The sequence below is a fragment of the Cibotium barometz genome, chromosome 40, assembly GCF_041138505.1.
Source record: "Cibotium barometz isolate CiBa-2024 chromosome 40, ASM4113850v1, whole genome shotgun sequence".
Taxonomy (NCBI): domain Eukaryota; kingdom Viridiplantae; phylum Streptophyta; class Polypodiopsida; order Cyatheales; family Cibotiaceae; genus Cibotium; species Cibotium barometz.
Window position 1 is genome coordinate 22,984,957 of NC_141085.1, and position 9,565 is coordinate 22,994,521.

A 9,565-nucleotide genomic window follows, 5' to 3' on the forward strand; every position below is an offset into this window, starting at 1 on the left:
GTGAAGTTCATTGTGTACTTTGGAGTATCTGGAACACTTATTAGAGTGTGGTTGAGCTGAGGAAGGCTCGTTTATAGATTTGGATGTGTGCGGAAGGTGCATTTGCATTGAGCAAATATGTCAGACAACCTAGTACAAATTGTGGGGGGTGAAAAATTGGATAGGAAGAACTTCCAGGCATGGAAGTACAGGATTAAAAGTATTCTGAAGGGAAAAGGTTTTTGGAATCTTATTACAGGTGCAGAGCCAGAGCCGGAACTACCCCGACAACGTATACAGCCAACAGGTTATAGCTCATAAGCAATGGTCAGAAAGAGCATACAAAGTTTTGCATTACCTGTCTATATGTATTGGATGCTATACTCATACATATACATGATGCTGAGAATCCCAAGGATGCATGGGATACATTGGTAAAGTTGTTTGATACAGACACTAGTACTCGCAAGTCTCAGTTGTTGCGACAACAGATTCATAATGTGAAACGGAAAGGAAGGAGCATCCATGATTATGTACAAGAGATAAAGAAGTATGCAGATGCATTGGCAACAATCAATGCCTCCATGCTTGATGATGATTTGGTAGACATTACCTTGCGTGGTCTTAGCAACAAGGAGTATAAGTCTTTTGATACATCCATCTTGGTACGGAGTACAGGTTTACGAGATTTTGATGAGTTGGTTTCACTCTTGCTTGTGGAAGAAATCAAACTCAGTGATTCTTTTCATGATGCATCTACTAGTCATGATGATAATGGCAAAAATCAGGCTTTCTATTCACAAAGAGGATTTAGAGGCAGGGGGAGATTTGCATCATGTGGTCGTGGTAATGGTCGTGGATGGCAGGACAGGTCACCACAACAGAATTTTCAGCCTACATATCGTGCTAGAGGTGGTCGTGGATATACACCTCAGAGAGGCAGAGGTAATCCTCGTGGTGGTAGAGGACGTTGGCAAGGCCAACAAACATCTATGTAAAATGTGGAATGCCATTACTGTGGGAAATTTGGTCATATGGCACCACGCGATTGTTTTCGCAAACAAAATGATTTGAGAGGGGGTAGAGCACAACATGGTGGACATTATGCACAACATGATGGTGGAAATTATGCATCAAGCAGTAATGATGGCAGCGCAAATCACTTGTTTGCCATGAAACATGTTGTGGGATCTATGATGTCGAATGGGGGTGAAAATGATGACACTTGGTATATGGACTCTGGAGCATCAAACCATATGACTTGTCATGGTGAATGGTTTGAGCATATGAAGCATATGGATGTGAATGGTTTGAGCATATGAAGCATATGGATGTGAAAGGCTATGTGGAAACATGAGATGATACCCAACATGCCATTACACATGTTGGAAGTGTACCATTGGTTATGCACAATGGTGAAACAAAGTCTATGTGGTAGATGTCTTGTATGTGCCTTCTATTACAAAAAGTTTGGCCTTAGTTGGTCAAATGGTGGAATAGGGATTATAGGTTCGTTTTAACGGGAGCATAGTTGCTTCGTTGAGGATTTCAAAAATGGATGTAGAGTCATTGCCAAAGGCAAGAAAGAAGGCAGGTTATTTAAGTTGGACGCTGGGATTCCTGAGTTGAAATCAACCATGTTCTCTAAAAGCCGAAATGTGGTACAGGACATTGACATGTGGCATAAGAGGATTGGACATGTGAACATACAAAGGTTAAAGAACATGTAGGCAAGAGGCATTGTTAGTGGGCTACCTAGATTCAAGTATGATGGGAATATGCATGTTTGTGATGCCTGTCAGTTTGGAAAGCAGGCGAGGTTGCCGTTTCCTAGAAAAGGCAACATGAGTAGCAGGCCACTTGTTGAGATAGTTCATAGCGATGTATGGGGTCCTGCACAAAACCCATCCATTAAAGGCAGCTTATATTATGTGACATTCATTGATGATTTCAGCAGAATGACTTGGATTTACTTTCTGAGAGAGAAAAGTGAAGTGTTGGGAAAGTTTATGGACTTCAAAGCTTTTGCAGAGAAGCAATATGGCTCTTGGATAAAATGTTTGAGGACAGATGGAGGTGGTGAATACACCTCACATGCTTTTAAGTATTTCTTGAGAAAGCATGGCATAAGAAGGCAGTTAACTTGCAGGTATACACCTCTGCAAAATGGTGTTGCTGAGAGAAAGAATAGAGTCATTTGTGAAGTGGCTAGGGCGATGCTTAATGAAAAGAGCATGCCAGACTATTATTGGGCAGAAGCGTGTGCTACCGCGGTGTATATACTTAATAAGACACCCACAGCAGCCATACATGTTAGTACGTCAGCGATGCGGCTTACAGGTTTTAGGCCATACATTGGACACCTCAAAGTGTTTGGTTGCATAGTACATGTGCCTGATGAGAGAAGGAGGAAGTTGGATCCTAAGGCAGAAAAGTGTGTGTTGGTTGGTTATGCACAGGATCGCAAGGCATATAAATGTTACAATCCACAAACTAGGCAAGTGGTTATCTCACGAGATGTGGTGTTTGATGAACTTGCTAGTTGGTACAAAGCAAAGGATGAGGGTGTCATTGATTCTCTTGATGCTGATGTGCATGTGAACTTGCCACAAGCAAGTTCCATTTCTATGTCTGGGCCAGCAGAGTCTGAGAGTAGCACTATACGTCCATGGTCAGAACGCTTGAGGCATGAGAGTGTGAGCACTGGGAGTAGTGCTGTGGATAAAGGAAAAAAGAAGGTTGAAGGAATTGGCATTACATGTTATGAGTCGTCAAGTTCAGAGAGTTTGGATGAGGAACTTGGCATACCCGTTTTACGCACACCTGGTGCAAGGCAGGATAGATATGTGCCTCCACATGCTAGAGTGACAGGTATTCAGAGTGATCCACATGCATTGCGGAGATCCAAAGGGTCAGGTATCCAGTTGACAGGTTGACATATCGTGATTTTGCTATGCATTGCGCATATATGACCTCTTTGGTGAAGCATGTGGAACCTACATGCTATACAGGTGCTATACACAAGCTATTGGGAAGCACTGTTTGGGATGGACGCATTGGTTCATAATGACACATGGGATTTGGTTGCATTACCACAAGACAAATACGTTATTGGTTGCAAATGGATTTACAAAGTGAAATACAAGTCCGATGGTTCGGTTGAACGCCATAAAGCAAGATTGGTAGCTAAGGGTTATGCACAAACCCAAGGCTTGGACTATGATGAAACATTTAGTCCAGTTACAAAGATGGGAACAATAGTCATTGCTATGGCTGCAGCAAATGGTTGGGAAATGCATCAAATGGATGTGAAAAATGCATTTCTAAATGGTGATCTACAAGAGGAAGTTTATATGGCACAGCCAAAAGGATATGTACACCCGAGGTATCCCACTCATGTATGCAGATTAAAGAAAGCATTATATGGTTTGAAGCAAGCACCTCATGCTTGGAGTGATAAGATAAGCCAATATCTTATCTCCCTTGGATTTCAGGTTTCTACAGAGATTCTTCACTCTATGTGAAGAAAACAGATCATGGGATTGTCTTACTTGTCATCTATGTGGATGACTTGATTGTCACACAGGATATCATGCTACAAATGTTATGCATGTGAAGAAGGCATTGAGTGGGCAGTTCGACAGAAAGACTTGGGTGAATTGAGATATTTTCTTGGGATTGAAGTGATCAAAGACCATGTGGAGTAGCAAGAAGCAACCTACTATTGCTTTATCTAGTATAGAGGCTGAATACAGGGGTGCAGCCATTGCTACATGTGAAGGAGTATGGTTAAAGAGTCTCTTGGCTGATTTGGGTGAGCCTATTAATGGCAAGGTTGTCATTCATTGTGATAACATGAGTAGCATACAGTTGGCCACCAAGAATCCAGTTTTTCATGTGCGGACCAAACACATAGAGGTCCACTATCATTTTGAAGTTTATATGGCACAGCCAAAAGGATATGTACACCCGAGGTATCCCACTCATGTATGCAGATTAAAGAAAGCATTATATGGTTTGAAGCAAGCACCTCATGCTTGGAGTGATAAGATAAGCCAATATCTTATCTCCCTTGGATTTCAGGTTTCTACAGCAGATTCTTCACTCTATGTGAAGAAAACAGATCATGATTGTCACATAGGAGATCATGCTACAGATGTTATGCATGTGAAGAAGGCATTGAGTGGGCAGTTCGACAGAAAGACTTGGATGAATTGAGATATTTTCTTGGGATTGAAGTGATCAAAGACCATGTGGAGTAGCAAGAAGCAACCTACTGTTGCTTTATCTAGTATAGAGGCTGAATACAGGGGTGCAGCCATTGCTACATGTGAAGGAGTATGGTTAAAGAGTCTCTTGGCTGATTTGGGTGAGCTTATTTAATGGCAAGGTTGTCATTCATTGTGACAACATGAGTAGCATACAGTTGGCCAAGAATCCAGTTTTTCATGCGCGGACCAAACACATAGAGGTCCACTATCATTTTGTGAGAGAGAAAGTGCTGGATGGTACAATGGATTTGAAGTATGTGAAGACTGAAGAGCAGGTGGCCGACATCTTTACAAAGCCACTTAGCAGGGAGAAGTTTGAGTACTTTCCGTACTATGTTGGGAGTATGTGGGATGAGCTTGAGGGGGAGTGTTGAGAGTTTTGATAGCCCAAGCTCATCTACATCTTTATCTATGACAGTACATCATGAGCTTGAGGGGGAGTGTTGAGAGTTTTGATAGCCCAAGCTCATCTACATCTTTATCTATGACAGTACATCATGAAGATTCAAGCTCGATATCAGCATGTGCTACGTGCTGGCATGTTAGGTAGCAACATGTGTGAGACATAAATGACCGCGTCCAGCTGGTCATAGTGTGTGGACATTAGCTAGGGTTAGTTGTGTGTGGACACAACACATAGTGTGTGTTGTGTATTATGGATTATGGCTTTATACATTGTGTGAGAAGGGAGATGACTTCCCTTTATGGTTAGGGTTTGCAATATACATTAGGGTTTGTTCTTGTGTGTGTGTCTCCTCTCCCTCTACCTGTTTTTCATCACTTTGGTGATGTATATGTATACCTTTAGAATAGCCTCTATTTTAGTAGGCCTCATACATATTTCCAAAAGCATTATGGAGTTGTCTTGACTTCCAAATGTCATTTGAAAATGTGCCTTCTCAATGGCATTTCAAGGTGACCGTCGATAAGGGTTTTTGAGTTACCAACAAGCGAGTATACTTGTGTGCATTTGCATCTAGAATATGTCTAAAACCTATCCGCATAGATTTAAATCAATCCATATTGTGTTTAGGAGACACTTAGGAGCTAGAAGATTAAATCCTACTATTTTTAGCATAAGCTTTGCTTTTTTGGAAAAGGAAATGAAAAATGGTGCATGGAGGGAGCATAGCAAAGGAGAAGGTGAAAAACCTATTTGGACTGTATCTGTGTTTTTCAGCATTTTTATCAGGTGTGTAGAGGACAAAGTTTTCTTCTACTGGTCGGCCTGCTCCTGTGGACCTATATATAGGCTGGCTCACTTGTCCTCATAACACACACACACACACATTCGGAGCATTGTATGCTGTCCCACACTTACGAGGTTGTTCATCCTCTTGCTCGGGACTGATCTATATCAGAGATTCACTTGTTCTCTCCATCGTCTTCTCTCTCTTGTTTCCATACGCTTCCGTACTGTGCATCTCTTTCATGGTATCATCGCTTCCGGTTTCCGGCTGATTGGAGGTTTGCGTTTTGCTTCATCGAGCTGTTTTTCACCTGCGTTTTCAGCTTCAGTGCTGCGTTTTCTCCTGGTTGGCTGTGGGCTTGCGTTTTCCTGCCCTGTTGCTGGTCGGCCAGGTTTTTAGAGCACTTTGGAGGCTGGTTTTGCTTTGGACAGCATCATAGCAGGTGAAATCACTCTCTCTTATCAGCATTTTCAGGTCTTGGGCAGATTTGGTGCGGTTATTGGTCACTCCTATCCACGCGGAGGTGGTGTTTTGCTGGTTTTGACAGGACAGTAGCCGTGGGTTGCCAGCATTACACTTGAGGTTTGACATTGGCACCTGTTGATACTGTGTTGGGCACACTTTCTGCACTTGGTAGTTGCAGATTTGCAGAACAGAGGGCACGGAAATCTAGTTCCTGTTTGCGTTCCAATATACCCCGGACAAGTGGTTGAACCATTGACTTCAACCAAGTGCCACTCCCACTCAACTTCATCGCGCATCGGGTGCGCTCCCGTCTTTTTCGCTTCGCGCATTCCCTGTCACTCGGCAACCCGAGCACTTGAATCCGGCCAACGCCAAACTTTATTGAAGACTGACCGATTTGCTCCTTTTTTGGAGAAGGAAGTTTACTGTGGGATTAGCTTTGACATCTTTCTTGCCCCTGCGAGGTTGCAAGATTCTTGAACGGGTTGGGTGTTTTGGAGACTTTGTGATTCCCAAGTTTTAGTGGCGATGGCGGTATCCACAGTTTTACATGTGTTTTCGGAGTTAGCCAAGTTGGACGGGTCGAACTATACCTTGTGGAAGGTGAAGGTGAAATCGGCATTGCGGGGAGTGGATCTTTGGGATTGGCTTATTACAGAGGCCAATGCCACCGCACCGGTTCTCACCTCAGCAGGTGTGACTTAGGCACAGGTGGATGAATGGAACTCCAATGATTGTTGTGTGTTCTCCTTCTTGATGCTGAATTGTCAGGATTCAGTACTCTCCCATGTGTGCATAGCTGATGCGGCACATGAAGTTTGGAATACCTTGGCAGATTTGTACGAGGTGAAGACCCCAGGGAGGATTCTGGCATTACAAAAGCAGCTTATGAATTTGTCAGTAGCCGCTTTCCCTAATCTTTTGGCTTTCATCTCTAAGATGAAAGACATTAGGGACGAGCTTGTCATGTGTGGCAAGACTACCTCCACCCAAGATATGGCTTCCCTACTCTTATCCAAACTTCCAGAGCGGTTCGATGCTTACTTTCAGTCTCTTGTTTCCTCTCCTCGGCAAACGTAGGTTACATGGGAGGAGGTTCTCCCGGCCATTATGCAGATTGAGTCCCGCTTTTAGGAGTGGTTTGGTGGCTCTAGTGGTGCTGATGGTGCTTTGGCGGCCAAGGAGAAAGGCAAAGGGCGTAGTCAACATAACAAGAAGAAGGGGAAAGGTGACAAAAAGGGAGCCTTTGACAAGGACTCCAAGGACATAGACAAAGACAAAAAAGACAAGGACATTGAGTGTCACTATTGTGGCAAGAAGGATCATCAACAGACCAACTGCCATAAGAAGAAGAGGGATGAGGAAGGGAAGGACTCAAGATCTGCAGCGGTGTCCAAGACCAAGAAGGATGATGGCATACTTCTTCTAGCAGGTCATTCTCATACACTTGCTTTGGTGGCGTCACAGGCTAGGTCTTGGATTGTGGACAGTGGTGTGACTGCTCATATGACACACTAGAGGAATTGGTTTGAGAACTTCACTTCCAGGTCAGGGAGTATTACTTTGGGTGATTCTTCATCAGTGCCGGTTCATGGGGTTGGCACCATTCCCATCTTCCGCTCCTCGGACGACAAGAGGTATTTTTATGATGTTCTTTACATTCCGGATTTGGCATTTAACCTCTTTTCCGTCAGTGCTCTCACAGAGCAGGGTGCTGAGGTGATCTTCTCTCGCAAGACGATTACCATCCGTGATGAGGAGTCTGGTAACGTCTTGGCACAAGGAGTGCGGGATAGTGGTTTGTACAAGCTGACGGCCTTGCTCTCTCATGGTTCTTCTTCAGCTCTATGGCATGCTCGGTTTGACCATTTGAGCTATCATCTCCTACAGCGTGCTTCAAAGGATGAGTTGGTAGAGGGTTTGCCTCCTATCCATGTCCCAGACTTAGTTTGTTCTTCTTGTCTATGGGGCAAGCAACACCGAGCCACCTTCCGAAAGGAGGCGACATACAGAGCTTCGACATCACTAGCCTTGATTCATGTGGACTTGTGTGGCCCAATGAGTACAGCTTCTTTCAGCAGAGCTTTGTACATGCTGGTGATGGTAGACGACTTCTCCAGGTATACTTGGGTCTATTTTCTAAGATCCAAGGATGAGACCTTTGAGTACTTCAAAGGAGAATTGAGGTGGAGAAAGAGACCAATTGTTCGGTCAAGGCTCTCCGGATAGACAGAGGAGGTGAGTTCACTTCTCAGGAGTTTCAGTAGTTCTACAAAAAGCATAGCATTCAGAGACAGCTTACTACTGCCTACACTCCATCGCAAAATGGAGTAGCGAAAAGGAAGAACAGGACCATTATGGAGATGGCTCGTGCTATGTTGGAGCATTATTCTTTGCCTCGAAAGTTTCGGGTTGAGGCTGCTTCCACTGCAGTATGTATTCAGAATAGGTGCTTTGACAGATAAGACTCCTTATGAGGCTTTTCATGGTGAGAAGCCCTCTGTTGTTTACTTGCGGATATTTGGTTGTGCCTATGTTCATGTGCCCAAGGAGCAACGCTCCAAGTTGGACTCGAAGTCTCAGCAGATGACTTTTCTTGGTTACAGTTCGGTGTCCAAAACATATCGCCTTTATGATCCGCAGACCGACAAAGTTGTGGTGAGCCGTGATGTGGTGTTTGATGAGAACCCAGCATCTTCAGAGGGAGGTGGTCAGCTTGTTATTCCTCCTCCTCCTCCGGCAGCAACCTCTAGTGCTGTCTTTGATTCTGATGATGATGATCAGGGCCAGGCTCCTTCGACTTCCGTTGAGCCCACTAGGCGTATTCTAGGATGGCTTTATCACACCGTTCGTGACTCTTGGCTGAGAGATCTATCTCCTGTACCTGAGCCAGGTACAGTTCGCAGATCATCGAGACTTGCAGGAAAGTAACAGATCTTTGAGGGGAACATGTTTGTGAATTATGTCCTGATGTCTAGTATCATTCATGGTCCTTCTGAGCCAACTTCAATAGATTTCTCAGGAACCTTGGCGTCGAGCTATGCATGCTGAGATGGAGGCTATTGAGCGGAATGGCACTTGGATTTTGGTGCCTAGGCCGCAAAAGCGGAAAGTCATGTTAGAAGTCATCTCCTGTCTAGATTTATACACCAGGGCCTTTGTTGTGGGTGTGCCCGCCCTTATGAGGTGTTTTTCCATTTTTTCCTACTCTCTGCATTTTTTTTCCTATTTTTTTTCATTTTTTTGAGGCTTGGGAGGGCTGCCAGATGATGCCAGGAGCACCCGAGTGCTGGCCGACTGGATGTTCATCAGTCGTGGGCTTCAGGGCTGCTGGCCGATTGGTTTTCATCAGTCGTGGGCATCTGTATGCTGGTCAACTGCATTTATGCAGTCGTGGGACCTTTTCATCAGTCGTGGGCATTCTTTCTGCTGGCCGACTGCCCTCTATTGGATGTATATATAGGACCCCAGTCCCCATACCTTATTTGTATCATTTCTCGGGATCTTCGTGTATATAGAGCAGAGTTACACGCCTATATCTCTCTCTCTCTTGTGTTGTTTTTTTGCCTGCGTTTTTGCTCTTGTGTTTCCAGATTTGGTCATCATCTCCGCTGCATATTCTGACATGGTATCAGAGCCCTAGGCTCTAGATAGGTCTTG